Source organism: Musca domestica, unplaced genomic scaffold, assembly GCF_030504385.1.
Source record: "Musca domestica strain aabys unplaced genomic scaffold, Musca_domestica.polishedcontigs.V.1.1 26, whole genome shotgun sequence".
In the NCBI taxonomy this organism is placed as follows: domain Eukaryota; kingdom Metazoa; phylum Arthropoda; class Insecta; order Diptera; family Muscidae; genus Musca; species Musca domestica.
In genome coordinates this window covers 8,252,246-8,277,149 of record NW_026712283.1, presented here as the reverse complement: position 1 = coordinate 8,277,149, position 24,904 = coordinate 8,252,246, and the positions used below count along the sequence as shown (strand labels likewise).

The window sequence follows — 24,904 nt, the reverse complement described above, 5'->3', positions numbered from 1 at the left end:
ACACCTTGAAATATTGGTTTCCCATATAGGAAAGTATATATGGATCGTCCTATCTTGCCGAGCTGAGTTGATCTAGCTATGTATGTCCGTCCGTCCGCCTGTTCGTCTGTCCATGTTAATTTGTAATCACTCTACAGGTCGCAATTCACGAAATTTTGCATATACAGTGTGGGAAGAAAAAACTGCAACCAAATTCAGACTGCTGTCATTTCTAAACCACTCGTCCGACAGCTTTTAAAATTATTCCAGTGACAGCTCATTATATGGTTTACAAGCGTACAAATGCATTTTGGTGAGAATTTTCCAAAAAAAAATATTCGTGATGGAGTTCAAGCGTGATAGTGTGGCTATCGTTAGAGCACTCGAGCATTTAAATGTGAATAAATCTTTTGTGTCTCGTTACCGTGATACTGGTAACGTAGCCCGTCGTCAAGAAAGTGGATGGAAGAAACCAGCATCATCAGCAGAAATGGTTCGAAATGTAAAGAAGCCACTTGATCGAAACACGCGTCGCAGTGGACGAAAAATGGCTCGTGAGCTGAATATATTACATTATTCCATTCGGCAAATATTGAAAAATGTGCTCGGGGCAAAGCCATTGCAATTCCAAAAAGTGCATGAACTTACACCGCAACAGAAAGAAAATAGACTCAAAAGAGCTAAAGAGTGACTTCGCTTGGCCGAAAGTGGTGAACTGCCGAATTTGGTTGTCTGCGATGAGAAAACATTCGTTGTCCAGCAGTTTGTAAACAAACAAAATTATCGTGTTTACTTGCCAAAGAGGTCACCTGAAAATGTGCACCTTCGGTTGGCCACCAGAACTCAAGCGCCGTCCATGGTGAAGGTGTGGGTCGCCATAACAGCCGATGGCTCGTATTAATCGATCGTAGCATCAGAATAAATGCCGAATATTATCGCGAAAATATTCTGGAGGGTGCATTAAAGCCTTGGGCATGCAAATATTTTGGCCGCAGACCTTGGACATTCCAACAGGACTCACCATTGCATTCAGCACGCGCCACCCAAGAATGCTTACAGCACACAATGGCCATCAAAATCTCCGGCCACCAATCCGTTGGACTATTGTGTCTGGAGTATTTTGGAGAGCAAGTTTGACACTAAAAAATACCAAAGTGTCGATCACCTCAAGCAAGCACTCCGCCGGCCATAATTCGTGCCAAAGGTGACCAATTCGAACAAATCTAAACTTACTCTAATATTTGAAGTCATTTCCGACCTTTTTTACTTTCATTCAATAAAATTAAACAAATATGTAACAAGTAAGCAAAAGCTACAGTCGAGCGGGGCCGAGCGTTGAATACCCTACAACACTATAATAAACGATACAGTTTATATAGGCGAGAAACTCGAAAGAATTCCACAAGATATTGTGACAAATAATAAAAGAAAACCATTAAGTTTCATTCTCTAATTTTCGAATAATAGCAACTTAAACTAATTTGCTCGTTTCCAATTTATTGGTATATGTTGCACGTAAATGGTCTTCCTAGATCTGGAACCAATATTTCCCAAAGACCTATAATCCCTCAGACGTGGCAAAAGATTAACATTTATTATTGGTTTTTGGCTGAAACGCAACGAAATCAGCGTTAACGAAATAGTCAGAAGTGCGTCTTTCCTGTATTTGTGAATTCTCCAAAAAGTCACCGGAATGGACATTTTCGTATTTTGTCTACAAAAGTTGGCAAACTATTTCACACATTGAATATTTTTGGGATGGCCATTCAAAACTGCTTGGCTTTTGCAATGTCCGGTAACCCCCATCCAAATGTGCGTGACGATCGGGCAATAATTACGACCTGTTGACAAATGTTGCAGTTTTTTGGTCCATTTCAACCCCTAAATATATGGCGATCATCTCCAAAAAGAGTAGGCTTCTATTCTGACCCTCATCTTATCCCCATGCAAAATTTCGTAAGGATCGGGCCATAAATGCGATCTGTATATGATATCCTGATATCCTAACTACTTAGTTTTGTTAGCTGTAGAAATATTACCAAATGTTTAATTCAAAATGAAAATATGCCAAAAATATGACAAAATTGAAAAAATATGAGAAAATTTTACAAAATCGATATTTTCATCTATAGAGAGATATTTTTATGCGATTTTTTAGACGTTTTTTCTTTCCTGCCAAGAGGCCATTCTGAATTAATGAGAACTGTCGAAATCAATTCAGCCGTTCTCGACATATAAGAGATCTTTCAAGCATATCTTCTTTGATAGACATATATATCGCACATATTTTGCTATATATCCGATTTGTTGGATGTTAACATCAATGTAAAGATCAGAAGTAGCCTTGTCATGGCTTTGTGATTTAGCCGGGATTTAAAATATTCGCGGTTTAATGAAAAATTTTGAATTTTTTCAACACAAAAGATATGGTCTATTTTACCCGCTAAATATTATCCGATGACCACCCAAATTGGTAGGCTTCTTCCCTGCCCTAAACTCTAGCTACATGCGAAATTCCGAAATACCTGTATAGCTACTGCAAAATTCGACATTTTTTCAGTATTTGGTCCATTTCAACCCCTAAACATTTGGCGATCATCTCCAAAAGAAATAGGGTTCTATTCTGACCTCAACCCCACCTACATTCTAAATTTCGTGAAGATCGGGTCATAATTGCGACCTGTAGAGTGACATGGACAGACGGACAGACGGACAGACGGACAGACGGACGGACGGACATACATAGCTAGATCGACTCATCTCGGCGAGCTAGGAAGATCCATATATACTTTCCTATGTGGGAAACCAATATTTCGAGGTGTTACATAAATTTTGGCCCAATCGAACTTATAATACCCCCAACACATAGTGTTGTAGGGTATAAAAATTAAGACTAGCCCTCGTTCAAAATATTAAGATTCTAGTTTCAGCCGGTTCGTCTCAGCGTTGACGATCTAGAAAAGTTAGTCTTGAAATTTTTGGAGTATCACTATCAAACCTTCATCGGATTTTTTTACTAAATTTTCGAGAATTATCTTTCTATCTTAAACTATGTTCTTAGGAAATAATATTGCGACTCTCAGGACAATAACCAGTTGTCCTCAATTAATAATATTTCTGGTGCTATTGGTCCTACAAATTGTAGATTTTGAAAACCTGATCTGGAACAATTTGATATTTTTTAAAAATATTTTCCTAAGTTCTATAAAACATGTTTTATAAATCACGAACTACTGTATAACATTTTTGTGCGGCAACGGCATCGTTAATTTCTCCGAATGTAAGCCCGTACACAAACGCACCTAATCAAGGTTGTGTAAGCTCACACACACACACGCACATCCTCATACTCATGGAAGTTCCCACAACAAATTTTCACAAGTAATCGCCTTGTGTGTGTGCGAGCCTTATGATAAAAGAGCATAGTTAATAGAAAAATTATTGTTCGACTAGATGAATGGTGCAGGCGGTGGTGGCGTTGGTGGTCGACTCCTAAATGGAACCTCTAAACAAGTACAAGTGATATTCACAAAAGAACAACTGATACACATATGCCGGTTGGATACCCAACCCAATCCTCCAACCCGCCAACCAACGACACAACACTGCAGTTAGATTTTCCGAAGGCTGACATATGGGGAGGATATCATGGTAGCGACATTAGACAAAAGTCAAATGAAAGAAGAAGAAGAAAAAACAAAATGAACATTCGTGGTGACATGGTGGTGTTGGGCCAATGGTTAGAGTGAGTGAATTGAAAGCTTTTAGAAAATTCTTTACAGAATTTATGATGTGCTTCATATGGCGCCCAACACAAGCTGTGTCTGGCAAACCTTCGCAAACACAATGGCAGTACAGACAAAAAAGGGGAAACCAAAATGGGAAAAGATGAATACGTTTTGGAATGAGACGACCCTTTGATACCCCTTACAAATAAATTTTAATTTGTAAAGGAAATTATTTTGGGAAAGGGGATTCAAAAATTATCTTTTGGCAATTGACTGGACAAAAATTCTTAAACATCCATGTCCTAATGAAGCCGAAGTTATTTTCCACTTTTGTGTACTTATGTAGGGTGCTGTAAACATCCAGTTAAATCCAGTACAATAACAACAACTGCAAGCATCAAAAAATGTCAAACGTTTTTAACACAGTCATTTTTGTGAACACACAAGCCAACAAAAATGATTTTGCTGTTTTGTTATGCTCAGTGATATCGCATGCCGGTTTGAAGGATGATTAGTGGCATATGTGGAACGCCATATTAAAATATGTGAAACGTTGAAAGGGAAAGAAAGTGAAACAGACTATATATGGGAGGATGGTACAGACCCTGTGGTAACCTACATTACAAGATTTGTGATAAACAGCAATGTTAATAAAAAATTCAGTTGAGGCAAATAAAATTATTGTAATAATTAGTAAAAATTGATAAGTTAAAAATGTAAGAATTTTTGCTGGAAATATTGCCAGAATGAATATCTTATAAAAAAATATACAAAGAAATAAAAAATGGGATTTTTATGGAATTGGAAAAGCTTCGTAAGTATACAATTGAATTTTCCATTTATGAAAACAATTGTAAGGCGGAAATGTTCGTAAAAAGTCCACAATCATGTTCCGGAAAATCGTTTGAAAATATTCTTAATAAAAAATCGATGTTGATTTGACCAAAAAGTTGTGAGGTAACTTGAAACTAACGAATGTTTGCAGGTAGTACTTGAAAGGACATTTTAAAACAAGTAAGCAAAGGCTATAACCGTGCGGGGCCGACCCTGTGATACCCTACAACATTAAAATATGTTAGTAGCCTCCTTATGTCCAAATCCATTTTGGGAGATTTCGCTTTTGAAATTATGTCATAGATCACTGCCCAGATATTACCATTAGTTTTTTGACCAGGAACATCTGCCCAATATTTACGCACTTACCTATTCTCATGTGGTACTGTCCTAATCTCATGCAAAATTCCATGACGATTGGTTTTAATTGTGTGATCAGCACAAATGTTTCTGTTTTTGGTTCATTTAAACCCCTAAATATTTTGCCATCGTCTTCAAAAGCAAGAGGCCCCTCTATCCCCAAATTCAGGCTCATCTATATGATTAGCTTGTCTACGATATTTGGCTATACTCTGCAACGAGATACAGGGTGAGCTAAAAAAACTGCAACCAACTCCTGACTGCTGTCATATCTAAGCCACTCGTCCGGCAGCTGTTAAAATTATTCCAGTGACAGCTCATAATATTGTTCACAAGCGTACAAAAGCAATATGGTGAGAATTTTCAGAAAATAGTTATTCGTGAAGGAATTTAAGTGTCATAGTGTGATTTATTTATATTTGGCTGGAAAACCACAAGTGGCTATGGTAAGAGAACTCCAGCAATTAAATGTGAATAAATCTTTTGTGTCTCGTACCATCGCTCTTTACCGTGATACTGGTAGTATAGCCAGACGTCAAGGAAGTGGACGGAAGAAAACAGCAACATCAGCAAAAATGGTTCGGAAAATAAAGAAGCGACTTGATCGAAACCCCATTCCATTCGGCAAATATTAAAAAATGAGCTCGGGGTAAAGCAAAAATGCAAGAACTTACACCGCAACAGAAAGAAAATAGAGCTAAAGAATTGTTTCGCTTGGCCGAAAGTGGTGAACTGCCGAATTTGGGTTTATCCGATGAGAAAACATTCGTTGTCCAGCCAAAAGGGACACCTTTGTCTGGCCAACAAAAAGGGACACCTTCGGCTGGCCAACATAACTCAAGCGCCGGGCATGGTGATGGTGGGGGCCGCCATAACAGCCGATGGTCGCTCTCCGCTCGTATTAATCGACCGTGACGTCAGAATAAATGCCGAATATTATCGCGAAAATATTTTGGAGGGTGTATTAAAAATTTAGACACTCAAACATTTTGGCCGCAGATCTTGGTCATTCCAACAGGACTCAGCATCATCGCACTCAGCACGCGCCACCCAAGAATGGTTACAAAATGAGGTTCGTAGCTTCATTTCCTTCAGGGCACAATGGCCACCAAAATCTCCGGATACCATCCATTAAACTATTGTGTCTGGAGTACTTTAGAAAACAAGGTTGGCACTAAAAAATACCAAAGTGTCGATCACCTCAAGCAAGCGCTTCACCGGGAACGGGCCAAAATACCACACAGAGCAACATTTGAAGGCCGTAATTCGTACCAATCGTGACCAAATCGAACAAATCTAAACTTATTCTGACCACAAAGTGGTCAGGGTATTATGTCTTTGTGCATTTGTTTGTAACAGGCAAAAGGAAACGAGATAGACCCATAGTACCTTTTGATGATCTGCATAGAATCACTTTCTGAGTTGATTTATGCATGTCAGTCCGTCTGTCCGTCCGTCTGTCCATGTATTCTTGTGAACAAAATGCAGGTTGCATTTATTATCCGATTGAGATGAAATTTTCCAAACAACATTTGTTTGGCCCTAGGACGAACCCTATTGAAATTGGAGATAATCGGTAAAAATTTAGATATAGCTTCCATATATATCTTCGTCCGATTTGCTTTCTATTGTGCACCAAACGTGTAATATCAGCCCGAATAGTATGGCATTTTGCACATACAACCAAATTAGGCCTGAAAATAAGTATGCAAAATTTGATGGAAATCGGTTCAGATATAGCTATAGCTCCCATATATATTGTTCATCCGATTTGTTATTTTTGTCCTCCGCAGCTGTAATATGCACTCTGTAACAACAATATTTGGGGAAATATATCAAATACAGCTCTGAAATACATTTGCCAAATTTTATCGAGATCGGTTCAGATTTGGATATAGCTCCCATATATAACTTCGTCCGATTTACCTCATATTGTGCACCAAACGTCTAATATTTGTCCAAATGGAATGGAATTGGGCACATACGACCGAATTGAGTCTAGAAGCTAGTATGCCAAATTTGGTGAAGATCGGTTCAGATATAGCTATAGCTCCCATATATATTGTTCATCCGATTTGTTGTATTTGTTACCCACAGCCGTAATATGCACTCCGTAACAACGATATTCGGGGAAATATATCAAATGCAGCTCAGAAATACCTTTGCTAAATTTTATCGAGATCGGTTCAGATTTGCATATAGCTTCCATTATATCTTTATCTAATTTCAAATTAATTTTGCGCCAAATGGGCAATACAAATCCGAATTTAAAAGATACAAATGCGGCATATTTAGTCCTTTGAAATTTAAATTATAATTATAATTATAATCATAGGGTGTATGATTGAATTCTCCCATAAAAATTTGAATTGTTATGTGGAGCTCAACTAAATTAGCAAAGTGGTGTAGGGTATAATAATATCGGCCCGACCGACTTTAGGACTTTCTTTACTGGTTTTTTATCGTGTTTGAGAAGCCACTTTGAAATAAATCACGACATCTGATCGATGCTATAAAAAATTTTACAATGCATATTTTTCCCTCATGATGGTGTAGGATACATAATTTTCAATGAGAAAGTGTTACACAAAAATAACGAATATAGAAAGACTAAAAAAGGTTAATAGGTCAAGGTAAATGCAAAAAAAAAATCATTCTCCACACATTTACTTTCAAAGATATGATATAATTTTCAATAACCGCAAAAATATATATATTTCTTCTTCCTCGACTTATGTTTCAAAGTTTATATTGATAATTTTATCAGTCCCTCCGCACACATCCTTTTCATTGTTGAAAAAGGTTTCACCACTTTCCACATATAATTTTGACCTTTAGAAGATAAATTATTTTATTTTGTCGACAAAACCAATTAAAACCATTGGTGTCCTGGTTTCCATGAAACCATACTCAAATTTTTTCTAAGGTAATCAGTGTAACATACGTGGGTTGTAAATGTGTATCCGCTCGAATATTAGACGACCCAAAACGCAACAGCGAAATACAATTGCCAGCAGAGAGGGGTTAAAGTTTTGCTGATAGAAATATTTCTAGTAAATTGTTTTGTTATTATTAAATAACGAAGGGACGCACACACATTTCCTTTGGCCGGAAGTTAAATTTTCATATCCTGGATTCACACGAAATAAAATAATATTATGCAAAACACACACACACACACTTGCTCACCGACAAACCGACACTCAAACTATCACATGGGCACTCACACACTTGCGTTGTCACCGAAACGGATATATTTTAATATAACACCAACAAAACAGCTGACATGGGTCAGCTGTTTATTCAACCATATCAGTTTTATTTGTTGTGCGAATATGGAATATATATGTATATATATATAGAAAAAAGAGAGGGGAAGCAAATAAAAACATGTGAACCCAGGCCATGGCTGAACGGCTGACTAACTGACTGACAGACGGCCAGGCGGAGTACCTAAATGACTGTCATTCCGAAATTCTAGCAACAGATGTAACATTTGCTACAATATCAACGAAATGCTTTGACACATTAACATGGACCTCCCCTACCTAGCGCCCCAAACCACTTCACTCCACTTCGCCCCACAAAAAGGTAACGCTCAAAGCTAAAAAAGAAAAACATTTTAATAAATTTAATAGATTGCCTTTTTCCTTTTCACTTGGCTGGTTGATTGATTGAACGATTGAATAAACAGGATTTAAGGATAAATGGAAATGTTAATAGAGCTCTTATTGGGAAACAAATAGCGCCATAGCAAAAATAGCACGCTTTTGTTGCAAACTCGGTAAAGAGCGAAAAAAAATGTGAAACAGATTGTGAAACAGATGTTTAAAAAAGGCGGCCAATAAGATCCAGTGAATGGGAACTTTTTCCCAGTGCAACAAATAAAAATCATGCGACACATTTAAATGTGTCCTAATTGTGTGTTTATTTTTTCCAATTTAAAGTAAACAGACTCGTTTAAGGATAGCATAATAGGCAATTCCTCCTAGATAGCGACATATTATTGTACCGCAGCTCACAATTTTATAAAGTCCAAAATTTATGTGTCCGCTTGTAATTTTATCATTCCGCCTGTACATTTGGTCGGGGAAAACCAGAGTTTGAATTTTTTGACAGTAAGACCCTACGTTCCTATAATGAACATTCGGGTTATAAGGAGGCCAATAAAACATCAAACTATATGAGAAGTAATTCAACATTTATTATTTTAATAAAATATTTTCGATATAGGTCCGGCACTAGGAAAAGCTTCCTTAAACAATATCTCACAATATTAAGTAGATTGAAGGTTTAAGATTCAATATCAAAAAAGTTCGGCAATTAGTTCAAGACTTAAGATTGTCTGTAGTGCCCCATTTCCCCCACATATGTTCAGTACAGGCACCATTTTTTGAAAATATTACCGGATTTGCAAATCCCCAAAATTAGTATTTAAAAATTACGTTGTTGCAAAATGGTCAGGCTTATCCCTTTATTGTTGTTTTTATAAAAACAACGTTTGTTTATCAGTGGAGAACGATGGTAATGTTTACCAGGGGGTAAGGCAGGGAATACCTAGGTTTCGGAAAGAGCCACCAATCCTCATCAGTTCCCTTGTTTTTGTCTGGGATATTCTCCCCAGAAGTTATTTTAAAAATAACTTCTATGACAAAACACATTTTACTATTAAAATTTCGAAAACATTGAAGAAATAAGAGAACCATCTACAAACATTTTCGGGTTCTGTATAATTTAACAATATTTGAAGCTGATCTTTATGTAACTTTTTGTCATAGTGTATGCATAGAAGTGGAGGCTCAGTCGAAAATTATCCTGTTTCAGTTTTCCTTTTTAAATTGTGTCTTCTGTACTTTAGAGATTTTTCGGGCTTTCTACACATAAACCTAGGTAAGGTATGCAGATGAAATCATTGATATGTCTCCTAAACATAAACCGATGGTCAAATGATGAGGGTTATGTTACATCTATAAGAATATCTCAATTTTTTTCTGGGATATGAACACAATTTCATATAGCCTCTAAATAAGTGTACTTCCCGATATTCGGTATTTTGACGATTTTGGATACATTTTTCAAAGGATTTATTCGAAACTCGATAATATCAAAAATGAAGGCGGGATAAGGTATATATAGGTCCCCGTTATAACATAGGCCCCATAGGCCTACCTCAAGATATTCTTCGAAATTTGGAATGGAAGGTCTTTATGGATTCCAAAATGTAAGGCTTGGTCGACTTTTATATGCCCTCTTCGGATTAGAAAGAGCCTTACCAGTCGAAAATTTTTCGTATAAACGCTTAATGGTGTTCTTAGAAGGCGCACTTCTCACATTTTTTTCACAATTGACTTCTTCTGTTGCATGTAAATTTCAACTATTTCAGAGCGCTCGCGTGGCGTGTATTGGTTCATGGTAAAAATCTGCTTGGATTGAAGCGTCAGTCATTAAGCGATGTGACATCTCTGTCAAAAGTTATGGCATTGCCAGATGGGTCCGTCGAATATGGGCAACCCTGTACAACACCATGTTTTGAGAGTATTATAAGTTTGATTAGAACAAAAATTATGTAACACCTCGAAATATTGGTCCCCGACATAAGAAAGTGTATATGGATCTTCCTATGTCGCCGAGCTGAGTCAATCTAGCTATGTATGTCCGTCCGCCCGTCTGTCTATGTGTCCATCTTAATTTGTAATGATTTTCACATTTCTCTCATAGTCGGAATGGCCTCTTGTCAGAAAAGGTTAAAATTTAAGAAAATCGCGTGAAGATAGGCCATTAAAAAGTGATTTTTTCATCATTTTTGTCATTATTCGTCCGATTCTCAAGAAATTTAGCATGGGGTAGAGTTAGGATCAGAATTCATAAGTCTATTGTTTTGTAAAGATGTATATTTAGGGGTTCAAGTGTATCAAAAATTAAAACGTTCTTGATCTTGCAATGGATCTAGAGGTCACAATTAAAAAACAATCAACACGGAATTTTGCATGAGATTAGGACTTAAGACAACGTCGAAGTGTTGCATTTTGGACAACCCTTGAATTATATCTAGCGGGTAAAATAGCCCACCACTTTTAAATGAAATTGTTTTGGATATCTATCAGCACGACATAGAGTGTAAATATAAGGAAAATATCCAGTAAAAACCGAAGGTAACATTTGTGCAGGGCAGTGTTATTTCAAATGATCTACTGAAACGGGTTTGGACCTAAGGTGGTTTTCCAGTGTATTATAATTTTGTAGGATATCGCATGGTCAGCCCCGCACTGCTATAGACTTTTATAGTTGTTTTTTTTTTTTTTTTTTTTTTAAATTTCCAATTTCGATCCAACTGGTGAATCGTTTTTTTTTTTTAATAATTTTAGCCACCCCTGTTCATCGTTTTTTTCCTAGACATTGTAATGCCAGAAAAAACATCTGCGAAAAATATATCTCTGCATTTATAGACATATATTGTTTAAAATTGTTACTTTCAAAATTGTGAAGTGTTTAAAGAGTTTGGCCAGTTCGAATTTGACGGATTTTTACTTATTTGTCGACATTTAGAGCAAAATAATGGCTACTTATTTTGATTTGCATGTAGTTACAACCACTTAAAATTTAATTAGGAAGTTTTTAAAATAAAAAGTGTGAAATTTTTCAAACGCAGTCAGTTGTATGAAAATGGTTCCGTAAATTCATTGAAAGTGAAAGAGCAATCTAGGTCATTATAAAAACTGTTATATCCTTTCTTGTGGCTACAACCTTTCTCTTCTTACATGACTACAAAGAAATATTTAAAGTATGCTTGTATGGTGTGGGTTATTCTATATTGATTTTTTGTGTATCTCCATTCCAAAGCACATGCAAGAGTATTTCATTATGCAAACATGTGCCAAAAACCACACATTGTAAAAAAATATCGAATTCATGTTTCAACACACACTCTCTCACAAACACTGACTCCTGCCACAGCCAACAACCAAAATGGAAACGGCTAATTATTCAAACAGAATCAATGAGCTGTGGGGTAAATGTACCATCATCCTAATTTAATTTGTTTATATGGCATGCCACGAAAGGGGTTGGGTGGAGGATGGTGACCTTATGATTCGCTGGCTTATTTTTGGTTTACATTTTTTGGTTTATAGAAAAATATTTTTGTATTTCAGATACAAATGCAGATAAGTTTTTGGATGTTATGAAATTGTTATCATAAAAATGCAAATATTGAAAATATATCCGCAAATTAGTTTTGGGTAAATATGTAGAGGGTTATGGGTTGTTGTTGATTCCGTATGAAATGGGCATAATATCATCAGTATCAGACCATATCCTTTGGTATGGTAATCTTCTTTTTCGTTGGCTGGATATTCAACTATTATCTATGGCCTGTTTTTGGCACAATATTTTTTATTTTTGATCTTTAATGAAAATCTATGTTCTTGAGAATTTAATATTTGAACACTTAGGATGCCAATAAATTTTCTGTATATACAAAAAACAATCAGAGCATTTTAATATTGTCGAAAGAAACCGAATTTGAAAGAAAACATCTGATACTAAGTGAATGTTTTTTAAATTTGAATTTCATTATAAATGAATAAGAAACTCAACTTTCAAATACTCATTGAAATTTTATTAATTTCATTTGGTCATAGTTTTTTGTTTCTACCCTCTACCATAGTTCGGAGGGTATATTAAGTTTGCCATTCCGTTTGTAACACCTTGAAATATACATTTTAGATCCACAACTTCAAGATATTCTTGATAAGTCCATCTGTCTACCTATCCGTCTGTGGAAATCACTCTAGCCTCCGAACGGATTGGTGTGTTTGGTCCGCAGGACTTTTGGTATTGAAAATGGGTCATTTAGGTTTTTAATATAGCCCCCGTATAACGGTATGTATTGAAGTTCGGTATTTGAAGTTCGTTATGGACAGAAAATTGTCCGTGTAGGTCCACACCTTCGTATAGCCCCCATATAACGGCACCTCCCGATATTCGGTATTTTTCTGATTTAAGCCACATTATTCACCGGAAACGTTTCAATTTTGGTATTTGAAGTTCGTAATGAATACTATAGCCTATGACAGAAAATTGTCCGTGCAGATACACGTCTTCTTATAGCCCCCATATAATGGTAACTCCCGATATTCGATATTTTGATGATTTTCGCGACATTATTCACCGAATTGTTTCAAATTTGGCATTTGAGGTTCGTAATGGGGACTACAGCCTATGACAGAAAATTGTCTGTGCAGGTCCACGTCTTCGTATTGCCCTCTAATTACGGTACCTCCCGATATTTGGTATTTTGCTGATTTTAGCGACATTATTCACCGGAATTGTTTCAAATTTGGTATTTGACGTTTGTAATGGATACTAGCAGAAAATGGGCCATGTAGGTCCACGTCTTCATATAGCCCGATTTATAACGGTACTTCCCGATACGCGGTATTTTGATGATTTTAGCGACATTATTTATCGGAATTGTTTAAAATTTGGTATTTGATGTTCGTAAAGGATACTACAGCATAAAACAGAAAATTGTCTGTGCAGGTCCACATCTTCGTATACCCCTATAACGGCATCTCCCGATATTCGATTTTTTTAAGTTTCTCATTTGAATATTGTAAAATCGTCGTATAGACCCTAATATGATGGCTACATTCGGCATGTTTAAGATCTTAACAGAATTTTTAATTTTTAACGGAATTTTAACGGATTTTATTTTTTTTTCGAAATTGCCAAATTCGTTCCAAATGACGGAGAGTATTCAAAGTTCGGCCCGGCCGAAATTACAGCTTTTTCGTTTAATTTTATTTTTTTTTTAACTCGAACTCTTGGCTTCTATAAACATTAATTTTGGAATATTCATAGCCTCGTAAAAAATTCGCAACTTTATTCCACTAAAAATGTTTACCCTCAAGTTCGATATTTTTACATATTGTACAAAGCATCATTGCGTTTGTAATATTTCTTCGACCTTACTTCAATCTCTCATTTTTAAATAAGCCGATAAAATTCACAGCAAAGTCAGACATTACGATACATATATCTCAAAAGAAAATCTAGATGAAAACAAAAAAAAACGACTCTTCATTGACACGCCACCCGTGAAATAGAATGCAAAACCAACTCACCATTTACATTTCTCGGCGTATTCCACAATAAATCCTAAAAAAAAGGAAAGAACAAAAGAAAAATATACTTTTAATATAAATGAATTCAAGCATATAAGTAAGAAATATGTACGTATAATATATGTAGCTATGTATAAATGTATGTATGCATGTATTAATGAAAACATTTATTATCTTGATTCTAAAATAAATCAAATTTTCTGAGTTATTCATAACTTAAAGAGGAAGGCTATGCGGCGGTAGTAGTGATAAATGTGGTATCCTTAATCCACTTTGTAACAAATCATAAGGAAGCAATGAAGCAGTTGCTTTGTAACAGTGTTCGTCGGAGATATTATATATGATGGAATATTGAGTGGGAAAGGGGGTCGGGTGCAAAAGGCAATGGGAAATGTTGGTTCTCGGGAGAGAGGGACTTGAAGAAATCATTCAAATTCCGTTTCCAGAAGCTCTCATGATAACATAGCATATCCAAATAGGGCTCTTGAAGATCTTCTTTCTTTTGAAGGCCATTTTAATGGCTTTTATCTATGGAAGACCTTTGGAACGCTCTCTGGTCTCTGTCATATAAGACGATTTAAAGAACTACTCTATGCAGGAGACTAATTAAAATTAGGTTAGCATCCAACTTCTTTAGAATACTTTATTAAGTTCTTCCATTTTGAGAAGACTTCATGAGTCTTTGAAGACCAAATTATGAAAGACCATGTCAAAGTCTCATATATACTCATATATATTGGAGTCATTTAGGAGGTCTCCTATTTATGAATACCTCTTCTCGCTATGGAAGACATTTTGAAAGATCAAGTCTTTTTGGATATGTCTTACATTGGATATTGTTTAAAAGTCTTCTATATACAGAAGAACTATATCTGAACCAATTTCGATCAAATAGGGCATACAGCATTCCATACTAATGTTATAAGTTTGGTTTACAATCGAAGGAACATATATATGGGAGCTATATCTAAATTTTTGCCGATTATCTGCAATTTCGATAGAGTTCGTCCTTTGGTCAAACAAATTAATTAAGCAAAATTTCATTTGGATCGGGCAATAAATGCGACCTACACTTTGTTTACAAAAATAAATGCACATACGGACGGACGGACAAGCAAAAGTCGACTCAAAATGTGATTCTATGCAGATCATCAAAAGATACTATGGTTCTATTTCGTTTCCTTTTGCCTGTTATAAACAAATGCACAAAGACATAATACTCTGAGCATCTTGTAGTATAGGGTATACAAATTCTATATTTTTCAATTACTTTCGGAAGTAAGAGTAATTTCGGTCTATAATGTCTTTAATACCACAAAAATACCCAATATTGAGAGGTACCTATTTGTAGGGCCTAATTTTTGCCATAGGTGGAAGTACCCACCAGGATCTTCCAATATGAAATTTGAAACAATTACGGTCTATAATGTCGCTAAAATCATCAAAATGCCGAATATTGAGAGGTATCGTTACATGGTGGCTATACAAAAACGTTCACCTACATGATCCAGTTACGAAATTAACCTGTGTATTGACAAATACACATTTGTGCACAATTTTAGCCTTCTATCTTAATTCGTTTCAAAGACACGTGATTGCAACAGACAGACAGACGGACATCGCTAAATCGACTTACAATTTTATGCTAATCAAAAGTATATGTAAAGTACATATGGGTCGGGTCTAATATAAGAATTCATACAAGCAAAAAAGCTGTAAGTTCGGCAGGGCCGATTTTTGAACGGTGGAACGAATTTGTCAATTTTTAAAAAATAAATTGCTTTAAAAATTATGCTAAAATCTTAAAAATACCGAATATAACCGTTATATTAGGGTCTATATGACGACGTGGACCTGTACGGACAACTTTTGTCAAAAGCCATTAGAATATTCAAATGCGAAACTTGAAAACTCTAATCGTTGAATAATGTAGCTAAAATCATCAAAATACCGAGTATCAGGAGGTGCCGTTATGTCTGCATATCTGTCATAGGCTTTAGTATCAATTACGAACTTCAAATACCAAATTTAAAACAATTCCGGTGAATAACGTCGCTTAAATCATTAAAATACCGAATATCGGGGGGTACCGTTATATGGGGGCTAAACGTAGACTTGGACCTGCACAGACCATTTTCTGCCTTAGGGTATGGTATGCATTACGAACTCTAAATACCAAATTTGAAACAATTCCGGTGAATAATGTCGTTAAAATCATCAAAGTAAAGGGCTATACGAAGATGTGGACCTGCACAGATAGTTTTCTGTAATAGGCTCTAGTATCCATTACGAACTTTAAATACCCGATTTTAAACAATTCCGGTGAGTAATGTCTCTAAAATCATTAAAGTACCGAATATCGGGAGATTTCGTTATGTGGCATGAATCTGCACTCACAATTTTCTGTCATAGAATGTAGTATACATTACGAACTTCAAATACCAAATTTGAAACATTTCTGTTGAATAATGTCGCTAAAATCACCAAAATACCGAAAATATACGAAGACGTGGACCTCCATGACCCACTTTCAATACCAAAAGTCCTGCGGATATAACGCACATTTGAGTAACATTTTATCAACCTACTTCATTTCGTTCGGAAGCTAGAGTGATTTCCACAGACGGACGGAAATTGCTAAATCGAAATAGAATGTTTTACTGATCAAGAATATATATACTTTGTGGAGTCTTAAATGTATATTTCGAGGGGTTACAAACGGAATGACAAACTTAATATTCCCTCCCTACTATGCTGGGGGGTATAAATATACATAAAAATGTAAGAATAACACCTTGCTTTTCCTTACAAAAAAGCTGTTATTATCTTGAGAATATTTCAAAAATATGTAAAATGTTCTTATTGATTTAATTACAATTGTTATTGTATAGATTTTAAGCTTTATGGTTCTCATAAGTAGTTAAAAGGTTTTTGGTATCGCTATACTACGAAATTAAAATAACCCTCATCTCAGATATAAAACTTATACCCATATATTTTATAGATGCCATTTCATATCACCCACATTTGCCCCAAACTGAATTCGTCACCCTCGTATCGTAGTAACTTTAACTTCGATAATAACAGCCTCTCTGCAATTACTTCTCTAACTTCTCGCACACACCCACTCACTCGCACTCCCCAACGCATACACCGACATTTATTTTCATTTCAATTTTTTATCGACTTCTCTAACGTTCTCCATTTTTTTCTATGCATACTTTATGAGAAAATTTTCCAAGTTAACACCTTCTAAATCATTTCTATTTCTGTCTACTTAAGTATGCATACGTATACTAATATAACTTTTACACACACACACACACACAACCGCACACATATACGAAAATACACCAAGTGGGGGGAAAAACTCATGCATTTGACTTTTACACATATTAAATCATCTTCTCTTGCGATACGGCAACGAACGACCACCCATCACTTATTATGTGTTGGTCCCACAAAACCAAAGGTATTACCTAACAACTGACTTCCTCGGTGCCTTCGTTCGCTTTCCTCCTTCCGGCATCCAGAGACCATAACAATAACAACAAAGCGTGATATGCAAGAGGCAAGAACAATGAAACAATCACTCAAGTTTGCTACAGCAGGAGAGAGATTCGTTTCATTTCACTTAGTTTTTTCCTCTGCTTTTTCCCCAACTCGGTCTCTTGACGGAGGTGGTGATGCTGCTGCTCTGTTGTTGTTATTGTTTGGTATTGTGTTGTGTATTTTTATGTTGTGTCACAAAAGAGCAATGAAATAAATTAACTTAATTTTTTTCATCATCATATCCTCTCCCTTTCATCAAAAATACAAATATACTACCATACGAGCATGAGTGTGTGTATGTGTGACAAGTTCAGGTTTAAGTTTTCCTTCTGTGGAAATATGAATGAAAATGGATGTATGTGAACGTGTGTGTGTGTGACTCATGTGAGTTCTTTTGATTTGGCTTCCAGATCAGTTTTACGTTTTCATATTTATACCCTACACCACAAGGTGATAAGGGTATTATGTCTTTGTGCATTTGTTTGTAACACGGAGAAGGAAGCGAGACAGACCCATAATTACTTTTGAGGATCTCCATAGAATCACTTTCTGAGTTGATTTATGCATATCAGTCCGTCCGTCCGTCTGTCCATGTATTTTTGTGAACAAAATGCAGGTTGCATTTACTATCCGATTATGATGAAATTTTGCACAAATCATTTGCTTGACCCAGGGACGAATCCTGTTGAAATTGGAGATAATCGGTAAAAATTTAGATATAGCTCTCATATATATCTTCGTCCGATTTGCCTTTTATTGTGCACCAAACGTGTAGTATCAGCCCGAATAGTATGGAATTTTGCACATAAAATCAGATTAGGGCTGAAAATAAGTATGCAAAATTTGATGGAAATCGGTTCAGATATACCTACAGCTCCCATATATATTGTTCATCCGATTTGTTATTTTTGTCCTTCGCAGCCGTAATATGCACTCTGTAACAACGATATTCTGGGAAATATATCAAAAGCAGCTCAGAAATATCTTTGCCAAATTTTATCGAGATCGGTTCAGATTTGGATATAGCTCCAATATATAACTTCGTCCGATTTATCTTTTGTTGTGCACCAAATGTCTAATATTTATCTAAATAGGATGAAATTTGGCACATACGACAGAATTGAGTCTAGAAACTAGTATGCCAAATTTAGTGAAGATCGGTTCAGATATAGCTATAGCTCCCATATATATATTGTTCATCCGATTTGTTATGTTTGTCCTCGGCAGCCGTAATATGCACTCTGTAACAACAATATTTGGGGAAATAAGTCAAATGCAGCTTAGAAATACCTTTGCTAAATTTTATCGAGATCGGTTCAGATTTGGATATAGCTCCCATAAATCTTTATCTGATTTCAAATTAATTTTGCACCAAATGGGCAATACAAGTCCGAATTTAAAAGATACAAATGCTTCCGCACATTTAGTCCTTTGAACTTTAAATTATAATTATAATCATAGCGTGTATGATTAAATTCTCCCATAAAATATTTTAATTGTTATGTGGAGCTCTACTAAGTTAGCAAAGTGGTGTAGGATATCATAAAGTCGGCCCGCCCCACGTTAGGGCTTTCTTTACTGTTTTTTTTTTTTTTTGCTTTCTCCTTTTGCCCTTTCTGCATGAACATCAACAATTCATCAACATAGGTAGTAGTTGTTGGCTATGTCTTCCCCCTTTGGCAATTGTTGTTCGTTTGTTGCCATTGAAGTAGGTGTTTAAGTGCAGCTGTGTTAGTGGAATATTGCTTAAGTGTTGTTATTATTGCGATTGTGTGTCTGTGCGTTTTCCTCTTCTGCTTTTTGCAGTACTTGAAAGTTAATAAAAATGTGTTGGTGCTATCATTTTATTTGCCATCTACCCAATTAAAGGCGGAAACCTAGTTCCCATTGTGAATTTTAATATTTCATCTTCCTTGCATATTTCAATTTACAAGTGAAAACATATTTAAATTTTATCTTAAATTATGTCAGCTCTAAAATTCAGGTAAATTGGGGTTGGTGTTGGAGAGGAAGTTGCCATTTAATCAGATTTAAATTTTATTATATTTTTATTTCCCTATTTGTGAAGAAGAATATAAAAGCATACATATATTTTTAATACGACTTTAAAAATGTATGTGAAATATGTTTATGAGTTCCTCCAGGAGACAATCATATCTTGATCTTCACGATGACAGTAAAATAAAATAAGCAGCATTAAATTTATAAATTATATGACGCATAAGAATTTCAAGAATTTCGTTGTATCACTCATCACTCGTTTTTGGAATAGTCTGTGTGTTGTCTTTATCCGTTTCGATACAACTAAAACAGTGCAGAAATTTTATTTTTAGAGAAGTTTATATTCTATTGGAATTCAAGGGCCATTAAGGTAATCTTCATGGAATATTTACACCCTACAATACCATGTGTCGGGGGTATTATAAATTTGATTGGGCCAAAATGTTTGTAACACCTCGAAATAATGGGCCTGTACATAGGAAGTTATATATTGTTGATTTTTTACGCTACGAGTTGCAATTAAAGTTCAGAATATAAGCCAGCTGCTGGGAGAGATGATCGAAAGTATTCAAAAGGACCAAAAACAAAAAAATTCATGATTTTGCAGTTCATCTTCAGGGGCTGGATTCTTGTTCTATGAAAATATGAAATGAACAATACTATTTTCTTATATTTTTTTACTCTACAACACTATATGTTGGGGTATTATAAGTTTGATTGCCCCAAAAATTATGTAACTACTCGAAATATTGGTTTCCCACATAGGAAAGTACATATGGATCTTCCTATCCCGCCGAGTTGAGTCGATCAAGCAATGTATGTCACTCTACAGGTCGCAATTATGGCCCGGTCTTCACGAAATTTAGAATGGAGGTGGGGCTAGTGCTAGAATAGAACCCTATTGCTTTTGGAGATGATCGAAAAATATTTAGAGATGATCGAAATAACCAAAAACATCGCATAATATTTAGGGGTTGAAATGCAATTTCCTGGTATTGCGGTTGCTCTATAGATCGCAATTTTAGACCAATCGAAGCAAAAGCTAGCATGGAGCTAGAACTTAGGCCTGGGCTGAAGCCTTCCAATTTTGATTGTCATCGGGTAATATTTAGTGGGTGAAATAGACCATAACATTTGTGTTAAATAAAATTCAAATTTTCCATTAAACCGCGAATATTTTTAATCCCGGCGAAATCACAAATCACAGGTCAATTCTGACCGTTACGTCGATGCCGATAGTAAATATATCGGAAAGCGAAATATACATATACATATATACAATGTATATATACAACGGAAGGTGATGTTAGCTAGAATGCTTATATCTCAAGAATGGCTGGACGGATTTTGACAAATTTTGCCAATTCAGAATGCCCTTTTTGGCATAAAAATATAAAGTATATAAGTATAAAATCTTAAAAAAATCGCATTAAAAGATGACAATATTGATGTTAATATAGATTTTGTAGTAATTTGTGAAGTTATTATATTTTTTCATATTTTTATCGCATACGATTTTATACCCTCCACCATAGTATGGAGAGTATATTAAGATTGTCATTCCGTTTGTAACACCACGAAATATACATTTTAGACCCCACAAATGATATATATTTTTGATCAGCATAAAATTCTATGTCGATTTAGCGATGTCCGCCAGTCTATCCATCTGTCCTTCTGTGGAAATCACTCCAGCTTCCGAAAGAATTGAAGTAGATTTATAAAATTTTACTCAAATGTATGTTATGTCTGCAGGACTTTTGGTAATGAAAATGGTCTATTTAGGTCAACGGTTTGGTATAGCCCCCCTATATAACGGTACCTTCCCAAATTCGGTATTTTGATGATTTTAGCGACATTATTCACCGGAATTGTTTCAAATTTGGTATTTGAAGTTCGTAACGGATACTACAGCCTAAGACAGAAAATTGTCTGTGCAGGTCCACGTCTTTGTATAGCCCCCATATAACGGTACCTCCCGATATTCGGTATTTTGATGATTTTATCTACAATATTACAGATTTTTTTTAAATTCCGCATTTGAAAATTGTAATGGCTTATGACAAATGTTATGTTAAATGTCGTCGTATAGACCCTAATATAACAGCTACATTCGGTATTTTTAAAATTTTAACATAATTTTTAACGGATTATATTGTTTTTGAGAATTGCCAAATTCGTTCCAAATGGAGGGTATTCAAAGTTCGGCCCGACCGAACTTACAGCTTTTTGACTTGTTTTATTTTAAGATGAATCATAATTGGAATATCTGTGCAAATATATCTCAGAATTGTCAGATACAAATATTAATTTTCACCAACAAAGTTGTTTTGAAAATAGAAAATTTAAAATTGAAAATTTAAAGATAACAAATTATTATTTTTGCATCTCTTTACACAGTGAGAGTAAAGAGAGGCAAAAAAAAAACTTGCAAAATTTTGTTATTTTAAAACACATATAATCACAAAAAAAATTTGAGGCTCTCTGCCTAGCCCTGATGTAGAGTGAGAAATTTGGCATGAACAATGTTCATTGTATCTAGGATGGTTGGTGTTATTAGATATATCGGTTATATATATTAGATATATCGGTTCACGTCCGCCATATAACGATACTTCCCGATATGCGGTATTTTGATGATTTTTGCCACATTTTTATATGGATTTGTATAAAAATTGTATGTCATAATGTCTTAACATTGTTATTTCTAAGTCATAATTCCAGCTCCGGGAGCAGAACATAGTAACATAGTATAGTTTGTATATGTATAGCCCACATATAACGGTACCTCCCAATTTTGGGTATTTTGATGATGTTTGCCACATTTTCCACGGATTTGTCTGTAAATTGGTATTTGTATGTCATAATGGGTTCTAGCTCTGATAGCAGAACTTTGAATTATCTAGGTCCACGTTTTTCTACAGTGCACATATAACGGCATATACCGATATTCGGAATGTTGATAATCTTAGTCACAGTTACTCACAGAATTCAAATGTAGAATATCAGACTCGCAATAGATAATAATCCTTGTAGTATAAAATTGTTTACCCAGTGGTGGAGGATGTTAAAAGTCCGGCCTGGTCGAACTTATTTTTTATTAACTTGTTTTTTTTTTAAGACTATCGTTTATTGTTATCATTAGTGGAATTTAAGGAATATTTAATGAAGCACAAAATTTTTGAAATCACCTAATTTTAAATTATTTTATTTCTTTAAATTTAAATTAATTTACTTTTAAAATATCTTCTCCCGTCGCCGTTAATTCAACGACAAATAATTTACTGCACTGAAAAATAGCAGATCTTTTATTGAGTTTTTATTAATTTTTTCGCCCTATTTTTCACCGCAAAAATTAACATATGAGCAATTATGAAGGTAGGATCTGTACCACATTGATTAGATAATGGGAGTAACTAAGATGCAAGGTCAGGAGCTCTACTGCAAAAACGTAACACAGGAAACACTAATAATGTATACATGGGTATGTCTTTTCCGCAAATAATATTAAATTACAATCACTGGTTAATTGGTAATCCACATATTTATTTAATAAATAGAAATATTATTATTTTTATTATTATTTATTTATTTTTTGATATAAGACGATTTCAAATTTCCATACCACGTGGACAGTAGTAATTCCAGTGGTATGGAAATTTGAAAATTGAAAATCGTCTGATATCTGTATGTCTTATATTAAAACGTTTTTAGTAAATATAGGATGGCAAGCATGTCTTGTTCATCGTTGTAAATAGATTCAGATTTTCAGTGAACACCAATTTTTTACGAGACCAACTTAACCTATGTAGGATTTCAAGATGTTGATAATTGATTTTCAACAATACCTTTTAACAATTCAACAATTTTCCGGCGTTTTTAAATTTTCCGGCAACTATGATTATTAACTCCTTTATAATTCGATTTGAATTTGGTTTAAATTTTTTTTAATATTGAAACGTAACACACAATAACCAATTTTTAATTAAATTTTTATATTTTTAAATAATTCCCTTGATATCCACAAAATATATGCACTAATTTTAATGAAATTCACAAAACTATTATTTTCATTTTTGTTAATAATTCTCACTTTTAATAATTCCCTTTTCAATTTAGCACTCCACTATTGAAAAATAATATTTTTCTAAGCTTCCAAAACCCTTTTATTTTTTGGTAGAACACAGCAAAGCAAAAATTAATATTATTCTCCTTTTGAGATATTTTTAAATAAAATAATTTGTTGCTTATTTTTTGTTTACTAATTATTTATTTATTTTTTTTTTTCGTTAATTTTCTTTGGATTTATAGACAAACTTTTTTTTTTAAATTTCTTTAAATTCCACAACTTGTTTTTTTTTTTTTATTCCCGGCACATATTTTCCATTTCGTAAACAATTTACGTTAAAAATTATCACGTGGCGTAGAAAAACTTTGCCCGCCACCCGCAAAAACACAACCCACATAAACGCTTTAACAACGAGATGAGAACTGAAGTTGGAACATTTTCTGGCAGAAGGACATCTTTGCCGTTCGCTGTTAACTTTTGCGGGTTTTTGTTGCAATGCGCCTGTGTGTGTGTAACGAAGTGTGTCAAAAAGATATATGGAATTTGTGTTGTTAACTTTGATGTTGTTCTCCTCACCAACATTTAGAACCCAAACAAACATTGCCTCTCTCTCTCTCCCTGTTCTCCTTTGATTATTATTTACAGCCGTCGTTAGAATGTAAACGAGACACAATAGGTCTGAGAGTGTCTGTGTAATAGGAATTTGTTTTCGTGTTATTATTTTATTTTTTTGTTTTGTTTTGTGTTTATTTTTCTTATCCCCCCCCTAATAAAAAGTGTTTGAGAAATAAACAACAAAAACAAAGTTTTATATCTAATGGCAGACAGGCGGAAGGCGAGAAGGAGGAGGAGGGAGTATTTGAAAATTTATCATTAAGATTATTACTGGATATTGGGACAGACGAAAAAAATAAAAATAAAACAAAATAAAGCGTAACATAAAATGTTTTGACTTTGATTTCAGAGATTGGAAAACAGTAACGTTGCCACGCCGGCCTTGCGTAAGTAATAAATAAAAAAGAAAATACATCAGGCATTGCTTTAAGAAGGTCACATTTGTTGAAAATGTGACATGTGTTCGGGTGGATGGCGAAATGTATTAAATCAATTGAAATCAAATAAAAACTACGTCATATGAGATGTTTTGATTTTTGCTCTTAAACGTCAAAAAGGACCTAATATTTTTCTATGGGAACACACACTGGTATAAAAAGGAATGACCTGCGGGACTTTTTTTGGGCTTCTATAATGTTCAT

The 24,904-nt window shown here is 34.8% G+C and overlaps 1 long non-coding RNA gene across 1 annotated transcript in view; it reads right to left on the bottom strand.

Moving 5' to 3' along the window:
- The window catches only part of LOC131803049 (uncharacterized), a 236,230-nt gene that overhangs the window by 155,542 nt on the left and 55,784 nt on the right, over window positions 1-24,904 (bottom strand). The window contains exon 2 of the long non-coding RNA XR_009342459.1: window positions 14,027-14,060. This is a non-coding gene — a long non-coding RNA (uncharacterized LOC131803049). The remainder of the gene's footprint in view (window positions 1-14,026; window positions 14,061-24,904) is intronic.